Below are 22,375 nucleotides of genomic sequence, written 5' to 3'. Positions count from 1 at the left end.
AACATCTCATAAGAACGTATACATAACATGAGGAATGTCAATTACTCCAACATAGTTCTGAAATTTGTAATAAGAATACGACAGATATAAACAGCATTAAAAATATGTATCTCCAAATCCCACTATCCTCTCAGGATACAAATTAGGATTACAATCAGATGTCACCCATACCATTATTACATTGAGAACAAAATCTTCACATTGGGACATCCCACCATGGAGGCTATTATCTGCGGATGCTATTACGGTATACGATTAATGGACCCCCCTTTTCTTGACTTAAGGTTAAGTCGCATTTCTAGGAGGTTGTAATCGTATGTATTGAAGAAAACATTGAGTTCTAATTGTCTTCAAATGTCATATTGTCCATGGTGATTAAAGCGGGCTTTACACGCTGCGACATCGCTAGCCGATGCTAGCTATGGCGAGCGTGATAGCACCCGCCCTTATCGTTATGGCGATATTTGGTGCGTCACACGCACTTACCTGGTCGGCGTCGTCACTGTGACTGCTGAACAATCCCTCCCTCAAGGGGGAGGGACGTTTGGCATCACAGCGACGTCACTAAGCGGCCGGCCAATCAAAGCGGAGGGGAGGAGATGAGCGGGACGAACATCCCGCCCACCTTCTTCCTTCCTCATTGCTGGCGTGTGGCAGGTAAGAAGAGGTTCCTCGTTCCTGCGGCGTCACATGTAGCGATGTGTGCTGCCGCAGGGACGAGGAACAACTTCGCTTATGCAACAGCAGCGATATTTGAGAATGGACCCTCATGTCAACGAGGAGCGATTTTGGACGTTTTTGCAACGATCCAAAATCGCTCCTAGGAGTCACACACAACGAGATCACTACAGCGGCCGGATGTGCGTCACAAAATCCGTGACCCCAACGAGATCGCTGTCGCGATCTCGTAGCGTGTAAAGCCCGCTTTAGTCTCTAAAGAGATTTTGTACAGATCTATTTTCTGTCAAATTATCGGAATTTTTATAAATGCTTTTGGCACTAATTGCTAGGTAAATTCTTCTAATATGTATGAATAAAAGATGGGGAGATAATAATAAGGGGTGAGTTTTCCCATGAGTAGAATATTACATTAAAATGTATTACCCGAAGTAAGATTTGACTGGATCACTATTGACACAAAACAGGGTTAATACAGTAGTAGGATATGTAGAGTTGGCAAATTAATGTGCAAAGTGATTAAGCAGTTCTCATTTGTGCACGGTCATTAAATTATTTAAATAGGGTTGCTTTATTTTGTTATACAGATTGTTTGAGAAAGCTCTTGTGACCGAAATATGTCACTGTTGTATATATTTGGAAATGAAATACATTAGAAGAAAATAACTAATTTGCAATCCATGTGTGTGCCAATCTTTTATTGAATCATTGTGATAATAGTAAGATGACAGTGCATTTAGATGGAGATCATGAGTCCCATGGTAGTGCGCTGAAGGGTCCCTGGTAAAAGTAAAGTGACAGTGCATTTGTGGCGCCCCTGACCTGGTCAGGCACCACTGGGTACTACACCCATGCTGGGTGAGTGCAAACAGGTAATCCCAAAGGCTGAGTAGGGTGTGTACGCACAGACACATTGTAACCAAGTCTCACACACACATTAGAGGGGACCCCTGGGCAGACCCAGGAGGGGGCGTGGCCTCCACATCTCAGCTAGTGGTGCGGTAGAGAAGCTGGAAACGAGTTGTTGCAGTGGCAGTCAAGGGAATAGGAGCTGGAGGTAGCCGATTCTGAAGTGCAGACGCAGGAGAGCGAACACACTAGTCAGACCCTGCATGTGTTGTGGCTGCTGGCGGGGGAGTACATTGCCACACAATCAGCCTGAAAGACTCCTGCAGAAGATAAAGGAAAGGCAGTTGAGTACGGGAACTCCTGGTAATGAAGCACACACAGGGAACAGGTCCCTAGAGCCAGACATCCATTTAGTGGTCTGCTAAATCCTGCAGGTGGTGGGACTAGAGGTTCCACACCAACCAACACAGAGTCCTAGCATCAACAGCAACGAGGGGGCCCATAAGGAGGATTGAGCCTGCAGCTATCCACCTTAGTCCACGCTGCCCGCAAATGGGCTAGAAAGGGGAGAAAAGGCAGATGCGACTTCCCTGGATGAATCCCACAGTACTCTAAGTCAGGGGTTGTCCGAAACAAGACGTGCTAGGAAGGTGAGTCAGCAGTCACCCCTACACCAGCCTGAAGGATACCTGGTTCTCTCTGGTCTAGCTCAGTATCGCCCGGGTTACCTCACAAAGCCAGCTGAACGTGAGTAAACAAGTTGAAACACATTTCTGGACTGAGACTGAGTTCTTTTGCGACCTGTTGTTTCACACACATACACCCGAGCCCCTGAGGCCAGCCTCACTCTCGGGAGGCCATACCATCAGACTGAAGACACCATCAGCCCCAGATGCTCGTTAAACTGCAGTGGCGGTCCCCCATCACCATGACCACAAAACCGAGAGTGGCGTCATGACTCAGAAGTGAACAACCTAACCTACCTGTTGCCAGAAGGGTCCCTAAGGAGAAGTCCCCGCAGCGTTCCGGAGGTGACAGCTGCAGCACTGTGGTGGGCGACTCACATTTACATGGGGATCATCAGCCACATGGTAGTGTGCTGAATGGTTCCTGGTTATAGTAAAGTGACAGTGCATTTAGATGGCGATCATGAGTCACATGGTAGTGTGCTGATGAGTCCCTAGTAATAGTAAAGTGACAGTGCATTTAGATGGAGATCATGAGCAGAGTTGAGCGCGGTTCGCGGTTTGAGGTTCTCCAGTTCGCGGCTCAAGTGATTTTGGGGGCTGTTCTAGATCGAACTAGAACTCGAGCTTTTTGCTAAAGCTCGATAGTTCTAGATACGTTCGAGAACGGTTCTAGCAGCAAAAAGACCAGCTAATTCCTAGCTGGCTTTCCGCTGTAATAGTGTAAGTCACTCTGTGACTCACACTATTATGACATTTCAGTGTATAGTGTGCGGGAACAGCGCATTCAGATCACTGCTGTATGGATAATGGCGATCTCCATTTTTTTTTTTTTCCCCTGTCTTCCTTCCCTAAGCGCGCGTGTGTAGTGGGGCGGGCCACCATGTCAGCCAATCCCAGACACACACACAGCTAAGTGGACTTTTAGCCAGAGAAGCAACGGCATGTGTCATAGGATGTCCATGTCACATGTCCCTGCAGTATAAAACCGGACATTTTCCTCCAGCACGCCATTATCTGCCTTCTGCGTCCTTGGTGTCAGACATCACTGGCGCAGCTCCTATCGCCGATACTGCTGTGTACGCTCCATACACAGCGCTGTACAGCATAGGGATAGCACTTTCTATCAGTCCTTTTAAGGGCTCATACCGGCAGGGTCAGAGCCATAGGTGACAGAGTTTAAAACAGAGTTTAACAGCTACACAAGATGACAGCGTCTATGTAGCTAAGGTCAGGGATTTCCTCGCTGCATTTCCCCATTAGGAGGGATAGAAAAGCAGGCTTCCTTTCCTCTACCCAGAGACCCACAACCCTGCCACTGTACCCTCCTGCCCTTTGCACACTCAAACTCATTGTTACTAAGCCATTATACTAGAAAACACTGAGTGAACTTAGTGGCATCCTAAACGTGGCTATTGGACTTCTGTGTAGTCCCACTAGTGCAAAGATATTTTGTCCTTTTTTACGGACACGAACAACAGGAACAAAGGTAGATGATGGCCAAAAAAGGAAAATGCTTGAATGGATCTCAAGTGGTCCAACAAGTGCCCTCTCAGCCACCTCAACTACCGCATCCAAAAAACACCAGTCCTCTGAGTTGTCATCCTAATCAAACTTGCTTTCTCCCAGCTCTGAAGTCTCCATCAGCCCTACACAGTATGGTGGAACTGAGATGGCTGAGTCTGCAGAGCTGTTCAGTCACACTATAGCCTGGGAATCAGAGGTCTGCTCCCAAGCTACAGTGAGTACAGACCAGGAAATGGTCTGCAGTGATGCCCAGAACCTTTGTGACTCTGATTCAGGCCGTGAGGACCAAGTTTCTGAGCAAAATGTTGACCCTTTTTCACAAACTGTAACACCTGTGGTTATAGACAATGAGGAACATACTGATGACGATGAGACGCAGATACCAGATTGTGATGACAACATAAATATTCGGTCAGGGCAAGAAGAGGCTCGGTCTGAGGGTGAGAGGAGTGCAAACACAACAATTGATGAGGAAGTTCTAGATCCCACCTACTGTCAACCCACAGTCAGGCACTCGAGGAGGTCAACAGAGGCGGTGGAGGAGGATGCAACCGACGACGAAGTTACCTTGCGCCCTCCTGGACAGAGTCGGAGCACTGGTAGCACGTCTACAACTGCATCATCAGCCACCACTCTGCCTCTGAGCACTAGTCGGGGGGGCTCAGCAGGTCGCATGCCCTCTAAGCCTTGCCTAGCCTGGTCCTTTTTTGACATAGAAAAAGATCGCCCAAATTATGTGATGTGTAAAATTTGTCGTGATTCTGTTAGTAGAGGTCAAAACCTCAGCAGTTTGACAACTTCTTCCATGAATCGTCACATGAATAAATATCATATGTCCCAGTGGGAAGCTCACCGTGCTGCAATGCGGCCTAGCGGAGCGAACCATCCACGGCCTGCCCCTTCCAGTGCATCCGCGCGCTCTTCATCTTCTAGGACTGTGGGGACAGCTGTCACACCTGGTTTTCCACGCACAACTTCCACTACTGTAACTGCAACAGGCACTTTGCTTGGTAGGTCGTCAGTTGGTTTGGAAGGGGAAACAAGTGCGTGTGTACAGCTCTCTCAGACATCGATAGCACCAACGTTGGATGGAGGCAACATCATGTCTCCGCCTGCACTTTCCTCACAAACCTGCATTTTTCCAGGGACACCCTACTCAACACCGTCTACACACAGCAGCCAAATCTCTGTCCCTCAGATGTGGACAAATAAAAGGCCATTTCCTGCGACCCATGACAAAGCTAAGAGGTTGACTTTATCCCTCTGTAAGCTCTTGGCTACCGAAATGCTGCCTTTCCGCCTGGTGGAAACACAGGATTTTAGAGACCTTATGTCTGTCGCTGTGCCCCAGTACCAGATGCCCAGTCGCCACTACTTCTCTAAGAAAGGTGTGCCCGCGCTACACCAGCATGTCGCACACAACATCACCGCTTCCTTGAGAAACTCTGTGTGTGAACGGGTGCATTTTACCACCGTTACTTGGACCAGTAAGCATGGACAGGGATGTTACATGTCGCTGACTGGGCACTGAGTAACTATGGTGATAGATGGTGAAGGGTCTGCTGCACAAGTCTTGCCGTCCCCACAACTTGTGTGTCAATCCTCTGTCTGTTCAAGTTCCGCCACTGCTTCTGCCTCCTCCACCTCATCTGTGTCCTCCACCTCCGCCCCAAGCCTGCCTGGTCAGGCCACCAGTGTTCTCACTGCGCAGAAGGAATCACGCACCCCTCATTACTATGCTGGCAGCAGAGCGCAACGTCATCAGGCGGTCTTTAGCTTGACATGTCTTGGGAATAAGAGTCACACAGCTGAGGAGTTGTGGTCAGCTCTGCGGTCTGAGTTTAATAAATGGTTGTCTCCACTCAACCTGCAGCCTGGTAAGGCCATGTGCGACAATGCTGCAAACCTGGGTGCCGCCCTTCGCCTGGGCAAGGTGACACACGTACCTTGTATGGCTCATGTGTTGAACCTTGTTGTCCAGCAATTTTTAACACACTATCCCGGCCTAGATGGCCTTCTGACCAGGGCACGAAAACTGTCTGCTCACTTCCGCCGTTCAAGCGCCGCAGCTGAGTGACTTGCATTGCTCCAGAAGTCTTTCGGCCTGCCGGTTCATCGCCTGAAATGCGATGTGGCGACACGCTGGAATTCGACTCTCCACATCTTACAGCGACTGTGGCAGCACCGCCGAGCCCTGGTGCAATACGTCATGACGTATAGCCTGGGCCAACGAGATGCAGAGGTGGGGCAGATCACCCTGATGGAGTGGTCTCAGATCAAGGACCTATGCACCCTTCTGCACAGTTTCGACATGGCGACGAATATGTTTAGCGCTGACAATGCCATTATCAGCATGACAATTCCAGTCATTTACATGCTGGAGCACACGCTAAACACTATTCGGAGTCAGGGGATGGGACAACAGGAAGGGGAGGAACTACAGGAGGATTCATATGCGCAAGACACAACAACATCTCCAAGGTCCAGACGTTCATCATCACCAACGCGGCAGGCATGGGACCATGGGGGACAGGGATCAACAAGGGCGCATGGTAGCAGGGGAAATGTTGAGGAAGGTGCAGGAGAACATGAAGAAATGGAGGACGAACTGTCCATGGACATGGAAGACTCAGCGGATGAGGGAGACCTTGGTCAAATTTCAGTTGAAAGAGGTTGGGGGGAGATGTCAGAGGAAGAAAGAACGGTTAGCACCTCTATGCCACAAACACAGCGTGGACTTGGTCCGCATGGCTGCGCAAGACACATGAGCGCTTTCTTGCTGCACTACCTCCAACATGACCCTCGTATTGTCAAAATTAGAAGTGATGATGACTACTGGCTTGCCACACTATTAGATCCCCGGTACAAGTCCAAATTTTGTTACATAATTCCAGCCATAGAAAGGGACGCACATATGCAGGAGTATCAGCAGAAGCTGTTACTCGATCTTAGCTCGGCTTTGCCACCAAACAACCGTGCAGGTGCAGGGAGTGAATCTCCCAGTTGTAACTTGACAAACATGGGACGGTCTCGTCATCTTCAACAGTCTACCCGTACCAGTAGGACTGTATCTGGTGCTGGTAACAGCAATTTTATGGAATCTTTTCATAATTTTTTTAGACCCTCCTTTGCAAGGCCAACAGAGACAACAAGTCTAACACATAGTCAACGGCTGGAGAGGATGATACAGGAGTATCTCCAAATGAACATCGATGCCATGACTTTGCAAATGGAGCCTTGCTCATTTTGGGCTAAAAAACTTGAAAAATGGCCAGAGCTCTCCACTTATGCCTTGGAGATTTTGTCGTGTCCAGCTGCCAGCATTGTCTCTGAACGTGTCTTCAGTGCTGCTGGGTGTGTGCTGACAGATAAGCGCACGCGTCTGTCCAGTGACAATGTGGACAGACTAACGTTCATCAAAATGAACAAGTCATGGATCCACAAGGAATTTACTACCCCTGTGTCATCCTGGGGAGAATAAATGCTTGTGGATTTGGAATGTGCTTGATGCAAATCAAAACATCCTGTTTGCAACTAGGGCACAAATGCTGCCACTGAAGGGGTGGGTGTGTGTGGGGCACAATTTTTGGAAAAAAAAGGGAGACTCCGCTTGGAGTAACCCTTGCTTACATTGTTTTTAAAAATGATCCAAGATGCACAGAGCTGGGATCAGGAAAGACTTTGCTACCTACCCCGGTGTCATCCTGGGAACGGTTAAGTATGGCGTATTTTTGAATGTGCTTGATGCAAATCTAGCTGTGAAGTGTACAACTAGGGCACAAGTGCTGCCACTGAATGGGTGGGTGTGTGTGGGGCCCAATTTTTGGAAAAAATGGAGACTCCACTTGGAGTAACCCTTGCTTACATTGTTTTTTAAAAGGAGCCAAGATGAACAAGTCATGGTTCAGCAAAGACTTAGCTACCTACCCCGGTGTCATGCTGGGTACGGTTAATTATGGCGTATTTTTGAATGTGCTTGATGCAAATCAAAACATCCTGTTTGCAACTAGGGCACAAGTGCTGCCACTGAAGGGGTGGGTGTCTGTGTGGCCCAATTTTTTGAAAAAAGGGAGACTCCGCTTGGAGTAACCCTTACTTACATTGTTTTTAAAAATGATCCAAGATGAACAGAGCTGGGATCAGGAAAGACTTAGCTACCTACCCCGGTGTCATGCTGGGGACGGTTAATTATGGCGTATTTTTGAATGTGCTTAATGCAAATCAAAACATCCTGTTTGCAACTAGGGCACAAGTGCTGCCACTGAAGGGGTGGGTGTGTGTGGGGCCCAATTTTTGGAAAAAAGGGAGACTCCGCTTGGAGTAACCCTTGCTTGCTGTGTTTTTTATAAGGAGCCAAGATGCACAGAGCTGGGATCAGGAAAGACTTTGCTACCTACCCCGGTGTCATCCTGGGAACTGTTAAGAATGGCGTATTTTTTAATGTGCTTGATGCAAATCTAGCCGTGAAGTGTACAACTAGGGCACAAGTGCTGCCACTGAATGGGTGGGTGTGTGTGGGGCACAATTTTTTAAAAAAAGGGAGACTCCGCTTGGAGTAACCCTTGCTTACATTGTTTTTAAAAATGATCCAAGATGCACAGAGCTGGGATCAGGAAAGACTTTGCTACCTACCCCGGTGTCATCCTGGGAACTGTTAAGAATGGCGTATTTTTTAATGTGCTTGATGCAAATCTAGCTGTGAAGTGTACAACTAGGGCACAAGTGCTGCCACTGAATGGGTGGGTGTGTGGGGCACAATTTTTGGAAAAAAGGGAGACTCCGCTTGGAGTCACCTTGCGGTGTTTTACATGATTTTAGAAGGGCGTGCCATGCCTATATCTGTGTCTCGTCCTCTTTTTCCTCGTTACGCTCTTTTGTTTTCACATGAGAATTTGTTTTTGTCACTTTCCCATGTGTTTGTGTTGTGTTGTGAGTTGTTTGTCACCTTTTGGACACCTTTGAGGGTGTTTTCTAGGTGTTTTTATGTGTTTGTGAATGCCTGCCATTGTTTCCTATGCAGTTCGAGTTCGGTTCGTCGAACGTTCGATGAACCGAACTCGAACGGGACCTCCGTTCGGCGAACCGAACTCGAGCCGAACCATGACCGGTTCGCTCATCTGTAATCATGAGTCACATGGTAGTGCGCTGAAAGTTCCCTGGTAATAGTAAAGTGAAGATTGTAAGCCACATAATAGTGTGGCAAAGTGTGTCTGGTGACAGTGAGATCCTGTAGTATGGGACGCCCAATGCGCATTTCGTCTAACTTTCTGGGTGTGCTGTTAGGGAGTTTAAAAAGACAGATGTGGTCAATGAAATGAGGGTGCAGCATGTGGTGACGCATGCTTGGGTGGCGACTTCTGGGGGATCATGGACTTCTGCATCACATGACAAAGTTAGCTATGCGGGGGGTCATGGGAAGACACAGAGAGCTGGGAACCAGCCGGACACAAGCCACGCATGCGCAATGCCAGGCACTCATAAAATTGAATGTGTGGACGTATAAGGGCAGTTGACATAAGAAGAAGCCACCAAGTGACAGCATATCATGGTAACTGACAGAACACTGAACAGTATATTGGGCATGCATTAGCAGAAACATCCACAAGACGACAATATGAGTGAGAATAGGCAAATGTCAATGCATGTCTTAAATGTAAAATGTAAAATTGTGGCATGGAGAAAAAAAAACAAAACGCAAAACAACAAATAAAAGATTAGAAAGAATATGAGAAATTGAGAAATATAATGTGTTGTGTGCATGATGGGTGTAACAGGTGAATGTGTGCACAATATAAAAGGATATCTGAATGATCTCACATGGGGGACAATATGAGTGACATAAAAAAATAACCCCTAAATTGCCACTCTGTATGGTCAGCTATACACAGTAATAAGAAATCATCTAGAGGATTTGCTCAGAAAAATCTCTGCTCTTACCTGGACATGCTGGCGTTCTCGTCCACTTCATTTTCAGTGGTTTCCTCCCTATAGTACATGAAACATATATCATCTCATGGAAATGTGTGGCGCCCCTGAGGCTTCAGTCGCCACAGGGATCTGCATCTCACTTAAAGTGCAGTACTCATCCCGGGTAAGGAAGAGGTTAATTGCTGGTGTTTAACACATTCACAAACTACACACAGTTAGGTGCTTTCCCACCGAGGTTGGACTAGGGTAGACAGGGGGGTGGTCATCACGAGGCATGGGACTTTCCCGGTCACTAGGACAACCACCTGGGGGGGGCGGGCACCACTTGGGGAAAAGGAAGGAGCATTTTCTCACTTGAGTAGTTACCCCCCGGTACAGCTTGGGGTGAGGAGCACAGTCAGGACCTCGGTCCAGGCATCACCTTACACTTCTGGGAGCACTTCAAGACCCGCGGCCTGGAGCAAGTAGATCATCCCCGGGCTCTACACAGCTACAGGGGATTCCAGGGTCTGCGGAGAGTGCAGGAAACACCAGCAGCCTGTTCCACATTCCATCCACGGGATTGGAGTGACCCCGACCAGAAAGGACACACAGTGGAAACACCGGTAATGACCTCCGAATTATCCGGGGTCGGCTGGGGCCCATCACGGCAGAGACCAGCACTCCAAGGGTGACAACCGGACTGTGATTAAAAGACCTTGAACCGCAACTACTGAATCAGCCCTTCATTGTCGGCGCCCCGCGCTCCGGCACCAACGACGACTACCGCCATCCTCCCCTGGGGCCTGGCTCTACCTGTGGGGAGCCGAACCATCCGAGCTGCGACACCATTCGCCCCAGAGGACAGCACCTGCAATGCATCACAAGACAACATCCTCAACCCCATCATCCTCATCATCCCACCATTCTTCATCCCTTCGTGGACACCTCGGGGTCATGAAACCGGGCAGGGCCACCCGTGACATCCCCTGACCCTCACCGGCCCGGTGATGAGTATTCCCCAGACCCCGTGAGGTGCTCCAAATGTACAAGTAACAAAGGAGGTTAGGATTTGACAGACTTAGGGGTACTTTGCACACTACGACATCGCAGGTGCGATGTCGGTGGGGTCAAATCGAAAGTGACGCACATCCGGCGTCGCTGTCGACATCGCAGTATGTGAGTCCTTTTACATACGATTATCGAGCGCAAAAGCGTCGTTATCGTATGGTCGGTGTAGGGTCCGACATTTCCATAATGTCGCAGCAGCGATGGTATGATGTTGTTCCTCGTTCCAGCAGGCAGCACACATCGCTGTGTGTGAAGCCGTAGGAGCGAGGAACATAACCTTACTTGCGTCCCGGCTGCAATGCGGAAGGAAGAAGGTGGGCGGGATGTTTACGTCCCATTCATCTCCGCCCCTCTACTCCTATTGGCCGCCTGCCGTGTGACGTCGCTTTGATGCCACACGACCCGCCCCCTTAGGAAGGAGGCGGTTTGCCGGCCAGAGCGACGTTGCAGGGCAGGTAAGTGCGTGTGAAGCTGCCGTAGCGATAATGTTCACTACGGCAGTATTCACAAGATATCGCTGCTGCGACGGGGGCGGGGACTATCGCGCTCGGCATCGCAGCATCAGCTTGCGATGTCGTAGTGTGCAAAGTACCCCATAGTATATTCCCGATTTTCTCAATCCAACCCAAATACTTTTGTGACAATCTTTGTACATTTCCTACATCATAGATAAAGGGGTTTTCCAAGATTTGACTATTGATGACCAATCGTTAGGATATGCCACCAACATTAGGGCAGCAGATGTCTGAATCCATGTGGAGACCCACTGATTAAATAACACTGACTTTTTCTTAGTAGCTGCCATGCAGGAGGTGGCAGAGTCCACAATTTATTAGAATACAGTAATGCCACATTAGATTGCAGACCCTTTAATAGTAACTCCTGAGATACCTTGTATGCTATTAAGCTGAACCACTAGAAATAGTCAGCCAGATGGATCGCATGTGGTGGTAAAACAACTACAAGATAACTAGGGAGTAACAAAAAGCACTGGACCTGTGGGTGTAAGCAATAAACACCTGGGTCACTACAAATGCAGCACTCCCCACTGGGTTCCTGCAAATTCCGCCCTCCGCCACTGGGTCACTACAAATGTCGTCCTCCGCCACTGGGTCACTACAAATGCCGCCCTCCGCCACTGGGTCACTACAAATGCCGCCCTCCGCCACTTGGTCACTACAAATGCTGCCTTCTGCCACTGGGTCACTACAAATGCAGCACTCCCCACTGGGTCACTACAAATGTCGTCTTCCGCCACTGGGTCACTACAAATGTCGTCCTCCGCCACTGGGTCACTACAAATGCTGATTTCTGCCACTGGGTCACTACAAATGCAGCACTCCCCACTGGGTCACTACAAATGCCACCTTCTGCCACTGGGTCACTACAAATGCAGCACTCCCCACTGGGTCACTACAAATGCCGCCCTCCGCCACTGGGTCACTACAAATGCAGCACTCCCCACTGGGTCACTACAAATGCCGCCTTCTGCCACTGGGTCACTACAAATGCCGCCTTCTGCCACTTGGTCACTACAAATGCCGCCTTCTGCCACTGAGTCACTACAAATGCTGCACTCCGCTACTGGTACATGCAAAACGTCCTATAGTATGTTATGGCCAGAAATAAATACGTACAGTCGCAGATAGTTGTTTGCCCTGAAACTTCTGGGTGTTGACTGGATTTTGCGGATCCATCTGTTGAAGAAGTGGAGAAAAGAAAAGCAATGACAAAGATTTCACAACAGTGAATGCATTACAGTGACCTCTGACCTACAATGACATATTAGAGAGATCGCACCATTCAGGGTGCAGTGTGACTGTAAAGGGCACAATCAGGGCTGGACTGGGGTGTCTAGGGCCCACAAAAGGCATGGACTCTAGGGACCCATTCTACAACTATATGCAAATACCGGTTAGTCATTATCCCATCTATAGTGGAGCGTCCACAGTAAAATACAGGCAGCTCCTGCACATCTACTGTGCGCACTCCACAAGAGTATCCACAAGATCAGTGTAAATGTATTAATCAGCAGTATCTGAAGTTACCTCCCAACTTTTCAAGAAAGGAAAGAGGGACAAAGTATGCAGCGCGCGCAGCGCGCCGCGTCAAATTTTGACCATGCCCCTAGCCACACCCCTAGCCACACCCATTTGGCAGTAAGGGTCATTCAGCAGATGCCCCGGACTGTTCATTCATATTTATAGCAGTCACTTTTTTTTATATTTCTGTGTCACTTTATGACATGTTGCTTATTTGTGCCTATAAATCCGTGTTCACACGTTGCATAAATTCTGTTTCTTTTGTTTCTGTCTGCACCAAACTACACAATAACAATCTTCTCTGTTTTTTCCATTTTTGCTGCATTTTTCTGCCTTTTCTCCATTATTTAATGCGTTTTTGGTTCAGATGTGAATCTGCGTTTTTAAGTGTTTTTATTGTACAGAGAAGCTTTTTCCTGCATTTTTTTAAGCTCCACATAGAAACCTCCAGAGAACTCCCCCCCCTCGAAAACCGCAGAATTCAGCGGCGTCTTTTTATGGAATCACATCCACTTTACTTGGACAATTAAACACAGCAGAATAAATGTGCAAAAAAACAGCAGAAAAAAATGCAGCATTTACACTACATGGGAATATGGACTAATTGTCCAAGCAAAGTGGATGAGATGTCATGAAATCTCTGCCCCTGGTGCGTGGAAAGACGCCGCTGAACTGTGCAGATTTGGTGTTTCTTTCTTTATAAGCTTCAGGATTCACATCTGCAACAAACATGTATCAAATAAGGGGGACAATGTATAAAAAATTCCGCAAACACGCAATTATCAGAGAACATTGTTATTGCACTCGTGGCGCGGACACCTGCAGAAAAAATGCAGCATTTACGCTATGTGTGAGCACGGCCTCAGTGATCCATTTTTATTACATTTTTTATGGGTTTTAATAAAGAAAAATAATAAATTGCGCCTTTTTTTTCCCGCCATTTACCGATCCCCATAAATAATCTGATCGCTGTGTTGTTCAGGTCATTACGATTACAGGGACACCAAATATGTCCATGTTATTTGCTGATTTGTGATGTTTATTATTTTATAAAAAAGTGTAATAAAATTACATTATTCTATTTTTTTTTATTATTTTTAGTAACTTTATTAGAAGAAAAAAAATAATCTTTTCCTCTCCCTCTAGAATACAGGACATAGAGATGCTGCTCTGTACAATGTAACTGTGTCCTGTGTAATCTGCTGTGTAAGAGGCTGCATTGTAGGTTCATTTATGTGAAATCCGCCCTCTGACATCATCAATCCTAGTGGCTCAACAGCTTGAGCAGCTAGGAAAGCCAGGAGGCTACTAGATACAAGTTTTGAACGTTGCTGGTTTGAATCCAAGATGGTGAAGATAAAAAAAAAAAATTGTATTTGTATTTTTTTCCTCATTTCTTTATAGTGGTTTTATGGGAATAAATGAATCTGACTTTTTCACCTACATTGAGATACAGTATTTATCTATCTATCTATCTATCTATCTATCTATCTATCTATCTATCTCTATCCCTCTATCTATCTATGATTCTATCTCTCTATCTATGATTCCATCTATGATTCTAGCTATGATTCTATGATTCTATCTCAATCTATCTATTATCTGTCGTGTATCTATATATCCCTCTATCATCCATCCCTCTATCATCCATCCATCCCTCCCTCTATCCCTCCCTCTATCTCTCCATTCATCCCTCCATCCCTCCCTCTATCCCTCCATTCATCCCTCCATTCATCCCTCTATCATCCATCCATCCATCCCTCCCTCCCTCTATCCCTCCATTCATCCCTCCATTCATCCCTCTATCATCCATCCATCCCTCCCTCTATCCCTCCATTCATCCCTCTATCATCCCTCCATTCATCCCTCCATTCATCCCTCTATCATCCATCCATCCCTCTATCCCTCCATTCATCCCTCAATTCATCCCTCTATCATCCATCCATCCCTGCCTCCATCCCTCCATTCATCCCTCCGTCTATCCCTCCATTCATCCCTCTATCATCCATCCATCCCTCCCTGTATCCCTCCATCCATCTTTGCAGCTGCATAACCTACTTCTGGTGTCTCACCTGCAGTATAGAGGTCAAGATCACAAAATCTTCCTATTGCTTTCGATAGAGGCAGTAGCTCAGTGGTAAAGCTGCTGCCTTTGAAACAATGAACTCACAGCTCCACGAGTTTGAGTCCCGGCCGCCCCGAAAATCCAGAGCCGATGATTATTTAATTTATTCACTCCACTGAGGGGAGGAGCCGGGACATCAGCTGTGAGCCGCGGGAGTGCGGGACAGCCCTGATAAGGCTACTTTCACACATCCGGTTTGAGCACTGCGGCTCAATCCGGCTGTGAAAACTATGCAACGGATGCGGCGAAAACACCGCATCCTTTGCATAAGCTTTTACATGCGGCCCGTCCGTTCTTTTCTGGTTGCGGCATGCTACTGAGCATGCGCAGTGGAAAAAACCGCATGCGGCGACCGGATGCGTTTTTTTCTGCATCGCGCCGCATCCGGCCTCCATAGGTATGTGTGTCGCCCTGGGCAAGCCAGGGGACACGGGTCACAACACCACCACACCCCACACTCCAGGTAGGCACATCACAGCTAACCAGAAATCCTTGTTGCCTTCCTCCAGGAGTTTGATGATGCACACCAGGGGGTGGGCCAGGCGGTTGGCTCCGCCCACCGAGGAGCTCACAACTCTGGAGGCGGGAAAACCAGGCAGATTAGCCCAGGTAGGGCTTGAGTGCAGTCTAGTCAGGGAGGAGGAAGAGGAAGGAGTGGAGGAGTAGTCTAGACAGGGCGAAAGTAAACAGAAAGTGAAAGTGAAAGTGGTAAAGGAGGAAAGCAAGTGAAGTGACAGAAGAGAAAGAAAGCCTGAAGGGTCCAGCTTTGTGAGGGCCAGATCAGCAAGGTCAGCGACGGCGGTGACTGTCTGGAGGGGGACCATTTGGAAGTTCCTGGAAGGACCCCGTTGGCTGTGTGCCCGGTGGTCTGGAGCAGTGTTCCGAAGGACAGTCAGCACCAGGGCAGGGGCCTCTCGGACCCCGGCAAGGCTAGGAGTCGCCAAATTTGCCGAATCCGTCAGTGACGGGGACGCAGATCCCCCAACAACCAAGTCCCGATTGAAGGCAACAGCCCAACCCGAAGCAGAGAGACACTGCCACCGCCACGGCACCAGTTTCTCAGGGCCAGCGCCTGCGGGCAAAGTGTAGAGCTCCTCCGGCCCAGATTGCAGTCGGGGAGCGGGTAACCGGAGGGAATCCACCGCTACCACAAGTCAAACATAGGTGCAAGGAAGAGGGACATCACCGTCACCTACCGGGAGTGCAGGTGCAGCCGTCTGTGGGACCGTCCTACCAGCCGTTTGGTTTACCGTACGAACTGTGTCCGTGTCTCAGGCTGAGTGAGTACCACAGTGCCGCAAGGCACAGCGCTGCCCCCGCGTCCCTGGGCCCACCAGGCCCCGCACCTACTTCACCATCACCGGGCCCCGGGATCACCAACCGCTACCCACGGAGGGGCAACACAACACCTGGCTGCTCCGCATCACCATCCCCGGGAGCCCCGTACAGAGCAGCGGTGGTGAAATCACCACAACCGTGGGTGGTGTCACGAACTATAACAACCCCCACACCCAACCACAAAACCCCCCTTTTCACTCACGGGCGAGGAGTGTCGCTCGAGAAACCCCGGGATCCGGCCCACAGCTCGAGCCACCACTGAGCAGCTGCCGGACCCGAGCAGAAGGGGTGAGCGCGGTGTGCTGACACCCTCCTCCCCGCCCGCGACATATGCATTGAAAAATGCGCCGCAGCGGCCGGATGTGGCGCGATGCGGTGTTTTTTGCCGGAGCAAAAAACGTTGCAGGGAACGTTCGATCCGGCCGCGGCATCGGCTAAATCTGCCGCATGCGGCAAAAACCGGACCGAACGCAAGCCCATGCGGCATAATACGGCACTAATGTAAGTCTATGCAAAAAAACCCGCAACCGGCGTTACAAAAGCCAGTTGCGGTTTTTCTGCAGAACGCCGTATTGTGCCGCAGAGCAAAAATCCGGATGTGTGAAAGTAGCCTAAATCGTGCAAGTCCCGCAGAATCCGGGACGGTTGGGAGGTATGTCTGAACTGTTATCCCAGACAGGGAACTTTTATCCCCATTATAAAATACAGACGGCTCGGACGCCTGGCCACTGCTCTATTAATCCTCTTTGGGTCTTCTAGAAAAAGCCAAATGCTGCGCTCACAGCCAGTGAGGGAATTCATGGACCAGTGGTAGAATTGAACATGAGCTTCAGTCTAAGGGCAGAGTTATTGGCGTATGACTCGCACAAGTGCAATGCGAGAAAATCTCATATTGCACTCGGCCCCATGTAAGACAATGTTGCAGCTCAGATCTGTGAGTACAGTATTTCCTCAGCCCTAAACAGACTGAGGAAAAAAATTGCAGCATGCTGCGATTGTCTGAGAGTCTCTGATCACTCACACTTATACAAGACTATGGGTGCGAGAGAAACATCAGACTGCACTCAGATGTCATCCGAGTGCAGTGCAATATATAACTACAAACACATACAGCTGCACTGTAACAATGAATAAGGGAACTCTAGTATTGCGTTACTGCTATAGGAATATTTGAAAAATAGAGATATTTAGCTTATGTATTGGCCAATGAATGTAAGCTCGTAACCAGGCTGTGTTCATTCCCCTTTATAGCTAAATTCTAGCTGCCCAGACATGTAGGTTTTTAACCCAGATAGAGGCATTTGAGTTAGGGTCCCAGTATATTGAGATATACCCTGTCACTGGTTACCAGGCTCACATGCATTGGCCAATAGCAAGCTCTACAGCCACCACTAGTTTTCCTCAGATGGTTAGAATAGAGTGAATCTGCCAACATCAGGAGATGGATTATGTGACTATTTAAAGAGGAGGGGAGTGGCTGCAGCTGAGACCAACTAACTAGGAGCTAGCAGCAAGGGAAAAAAGACATTAACCCTTTCTGTGCCAACAGAAAGCAAATACGTTTAATATGCAGAGCCTCACAGGTAATGTGAAGCTCAGATAACAGAATCATCACAAATCTCTCAACAGCAAGAGACACTCATGACACAGGCCCTGTATATACAATATGAGCCCATAAACAGGCCCCGATATACAGTATGAGTCCATACATATTCTCCTATAAACAACATGAGCTCCCACACAGCCCCATGTACACAGTATGAGACCACACACAGCCCTTTATAAGCTCCAAACAGTCCCTTATAGCATACCTCCCAACCGTCCCAGATTCTGCGGGACTGCCCCAATTTTAGAGGTGTGTCCCGCAGCCCCGCGGCTCACAACTGATGTCCCGGCTCCTCCCCTCGGTGCAGTGAATAAATTAAATTAAATTCTCATCAGGTCTGGATTATCGGGGCGGCCGGGACTCAAACCCATGAACCGTGAGCTCATTGCCTGTAATGAAAAGCATAGGAAGAGTTGGCAATCTTGACCTCTGTATTGCAGGTGAGAAACCAGAAGCAGATTATTCAGCTGCAAAGATGGATGGATGGATGGATGGATGGATGGATGGATGGATGGATGGATGGATGGATGGATGGATGGATGGATGGATGGATGGATGGATGGATGGATGGATGGATGGATGGATGGATGGATGGATGGATGGACGGATGGACGGATGGACGGACGGACGGACGGACGGACGGACGGACGGACGGACGGACGGACGGACGGACGGATGATATATAGATATATGACAGATAATAGATACATACATGATAGATAGACATATAGATAGAGAGATAGATAGATAGAAAGATAGATAGAATCATAGAGGCATAGATAGATAGATAGAATAATAGATAGATAGAGGGATAGATAGATAGATAGATAGAATCATAGATAGATAGATAGATAGATAGATAGATAGAGGGATAGATATAGATAGATAGATGAATAGATAGATAGATAGAGGGATAGATAGAGGGATAGATATAGACAGATAGATAGATGAATAGATAGATAGATAGAGGGATAGATAGAGGGATAGATATAGATAGATAGATAGATAGATAGATAGATGAATAGATAGATAGAAAAATACTGCATCTCTTTGTAGGTGAAGGAAAGAGTCTGATTCATTTGTTACCATAAAACTACTATAAAGAAATGAGGAAAAAAAAATACAAATACATTTTTTTTTATCTTCACCACCTTGGATTCAAACCAGCAGCCTCCTAGGCTTTCTACCTGATCTAAGCTGTTAAGCCACTAGGATTGATGATGTCAGAGGGAGGATTTAACATAAATGAAACTACAATGAAGCCCTGATTACACAGGACACAGCTCCATTGTACAGACCAGTGTCTCTATCTCCTGTATTCTAGAGGGAGAGGAAAAGAGGGTTTTTGTCTTCTAATAAAATGACTAAAACTAATAAAAAAAATAGAATAATGTAATTTTATTACACTTTTTTTATAAAATAATAAAAATCAGAAATCAGCAAAATAACATGGTCATATTTGGTGTCCCTGTAATCGTAACGACCCGAACAACACAGCGATCAGATTATTTATGGGGATCGCTAACTGGCTGAGGAAAAAATGGCGCAATTTATTATTTTTCTTTATTAAAACCCATAAAAAATGTAATAAAAATGTATCGCTGAGGCCGTGTTCACACATAGCATAAATGCTGCATTTTTTCTGCAGGTGTCCGCACCGCGAGCGCAATAGCAATCTCCTCTGATTATTGCATGTTTGCGGTAGTTTTTATGCATTGTCCTCCTTATTTGATACATGTTTGTTGCAGATGTGAATCCTGAAGCTTATAAAGGAAAAAAAACACCAAATCCGCACAGTTCAGCAGCGTCTTTACACGCACCAGGGGCGGAGATTTCATGACGTCTCATCCACTTTGCTTGGACATTTAGTCCGTTTTCACATGTAGTGTAAATGCTGCATTTTTTCTGCTCTTTTTTTGCACATTTATTCTGCTGTGTTTAATTATCCAAGCAAAGTGGATGTGATTCCATGAGAACACGCTGCTGGACTCTGCGGTTTAAGGGTTTTTTTCTCTAGGGGTTTCTATGTGGAGCTTAAAAAAACGCAGGAAAAAGCTTCTCTGTACAATAAAAACACTTAAAAACGTAGATTCACATCTGAACCAAAAACATTAAATAATGGAGAAAAGGCAGAAAAAATGCAGCAAAAATGGAAAAACCAGAGAAGATTGTTATTGTGTAGTTTGGTGCAGACAACGGCAGAAATAAAAAGAAACAGAATTTATGCAACGTGTGAACACGGCTTTATAGGCACAAATTAGCAACATGTCATATAGTGACACATAGAAATATAAAAAAAATTCTGACTGCTATGAATATGAATGAACAGTCCAGTGCATCTGCTGAATGACCCTTACTGCCAAATGGGTGTGGCTAGGGGTGTGGTCAAATTTGACGCGGCGCGCTACGCGCACCGCATACTTTCCTTTCTTGAAAAGTTGGTAGGTATGCATATAGTCAGTGATAGCTCCCACATAGCACCCTATAGACAGTATTAGACCCCACATTGCACACTATAGACAGTATTAGACCCCACATTGCACACTATAGACAGTATAAATAGTATTAGCCCTCCTATGTACAGCCTGAGTCTTCACATAGCCTCCTATAAACATCATGTGCTCCCCCCACATAGCCTCCTATAAACAGCATGAGCCATCACATAGCCTCCTATATGTGTCGCGGGTGTAGGAGGTGACGCTGCGCTCTACCACTGCTCGGGTCCGGTACGGCTACTGCTGCTGCGGCTCGGTGGTGGCTCGAGCGGTGGGCCGGATCCCGGGGACTCGAGCGGCGTTCCTCGCCCGTGAGTGAAAAGGGGTTGATTGTGGGGATTTGGATATTGTCCGTGACGCCACCCACGGTTGTGGGGATTTTTGGTGACACCACCGCTGCTCTGGACGGGGATCCCGGGAGCGGTGACGGGGAGCAGCTTTGATTGTAGTTCTTCCCTCCGTGGGTAGGGGGGTTGGTTGTCCCGGGGCCCGGTGATGGGGTAGGTAGGGATGGACGACAGGCGGGTTGCGGGGCCTGGTGAGGTGCAGGGTCGTGGGGGCAGCGCGGTGCCGCACGGCACGGTGGTACTCACTCAGCCTGAGACGATGACACAGTTCTCGGTAAAACACACGACTGGAAAGACGGGTCCCACGGACGGCTGCTGTTGCTTTTCCCCGGCAGGTTGACGGTGACTGTCTTCTCTCTGCACCTACGCTGTCTGTATGGTTCCTATGGGTTCCCACCGGTAACCCGCTCCCCGACTTGGATATAGGCCGGAGGAGCCCCTTTTGCCTGCAGGCGCTGGCCCTGAGAAACTGTTGCCTTGGCGGTGGCGGTGTCTCTCGCACTGGGTTGGACTGTTGCCTTCTGTCGGGACTTGATTGTTTGGAAACCCAGAAGGTCCCCTTCACTAACGGATTCGGCAAATTCACGGCGACTCCTAGCCTTGACGGGGTCCGAAAAGCCCCTGCCAATGGTGCTGGCTTCTCCTTGTGTACCGGTCCGGTACCGCCGGGCCACCGCCCGTCCACGGTCCTTACGGCAAACTCCGATAGGCCACTCCTGCAGATGGTCACCACCGTCTGCCAACCTTACTGCTCCGTCCGGGTCACACACCCGGACTCTCTCAGTCAGTTGCTCCACTACTACACTTTCCCTCCTTCCACTTTCACTGTCAAAGCTAAACTGCTCCTTTTCCCTCCTCCAGGACTGTGAACTCCTCGGTGGGTGGAGACCAACCGCCTGGCTCCACCCCCTGGTGTGGACATCAGCCCCTGGGGAAGGCAACAAGGGTTTTGTGTCTGGCTTAGATGTGCCTAACCGGGGTGTAGGGTGTGGTGGTGTAGTTACCTGTGGCCCCTGGCTTGTCCAGGGCGCCACATTTGCAGTATGAGAACCCTCATAGCCTTCTATATACAGCATGAACTCACACATAGCCCTGTCATATATAGCAAGATACCCCAGATAGCCTCTTATATATACCATGAGTCCCTCAACTAGCCTGTTATATGCAGCATGTGCCCAAACACATCCTCCTATATACAGTATGAGCCCCCACATATTCTTCTATATACTGTACAACATGAGCTTTCACCTTGCCTCCTATATACAACAGGAGCTTCCATATAATGTCCTATATACAGGATGAGCCCGCACATAGCCTCCTAAATACAGCATGAGCAGCATATAGATCCTATATACAGCATGGACCCCCACACATCATCCTTTATACAGCATGAGCCCCCACACATACTCCAATAAATAGCATGAGCCTCCACATAGCATGCTATATGCAAAAGAAGCCCTCAAATACCCTCTTATATACAGCATGATTCCTCACATAGCCGCCTATATAGAGTATGAGCCCCCACATAGCATACTATATACAGCCTGAGCCCCCAAAACATCCTCCTACATACAGCATGCTCCAATATTCAGTATGAGTCCCCACATAGCCTCCTATATACAACAGGAACCCACACATAGCCTCCTATATACAGCATGCGCCCCAACATAACCTCATATATACAGCATGAGCCAACACAACCTC

The 22,375-nt window shown here is 48.0% G+C and overlaps 1 long non-coding RNA gene across 1 annotated transcript in view; it reads right to left on the bottom strand.

Moving 5' to 3' along the window:
* LOC142293049 (uncharacterized) overlaps nt 1-22,375 on the bottom strand; it is a 110,234-nt gene that overhangs the window by 9,801 nt on the left and 78,058 nt on the right. The window contains exons 3-4 of the long non-coding RNA XR_012751065.1: nt 12,356-12,415; nt 9,678-9,725 (exon numbers count right to left, since the gene is read on the bottom strand). This is a non-coding gene — a long non-coding RNA (uncharacterized LOC142293049). The remainder of the gene's footprint in view (nt 1-9,677; nt 9,726-12,355; nt 12,416-22,375) is intronic.

The sequence above is a fragment of the Anomaloglossus baeobatrachus genome, chromosome 1, assembly GCF_048569485.1.
Source record: "Anomaloglossus baeobatrachus isolate aAnoBae1 chromosome 1, aAnoBae1.hap1, whole genome shotgun sequence".
NCBI lineage: Eukaryota > Metazoa > Chordata > Amphibia > Anura > Aromobatidae > Anomaloglossus > Anomaloglossus baeobatrachus.
Note: the sequence above shows the minus strand (reverse complement) of the source record. Positions and strands in the feature narration are given on the sequence as shown.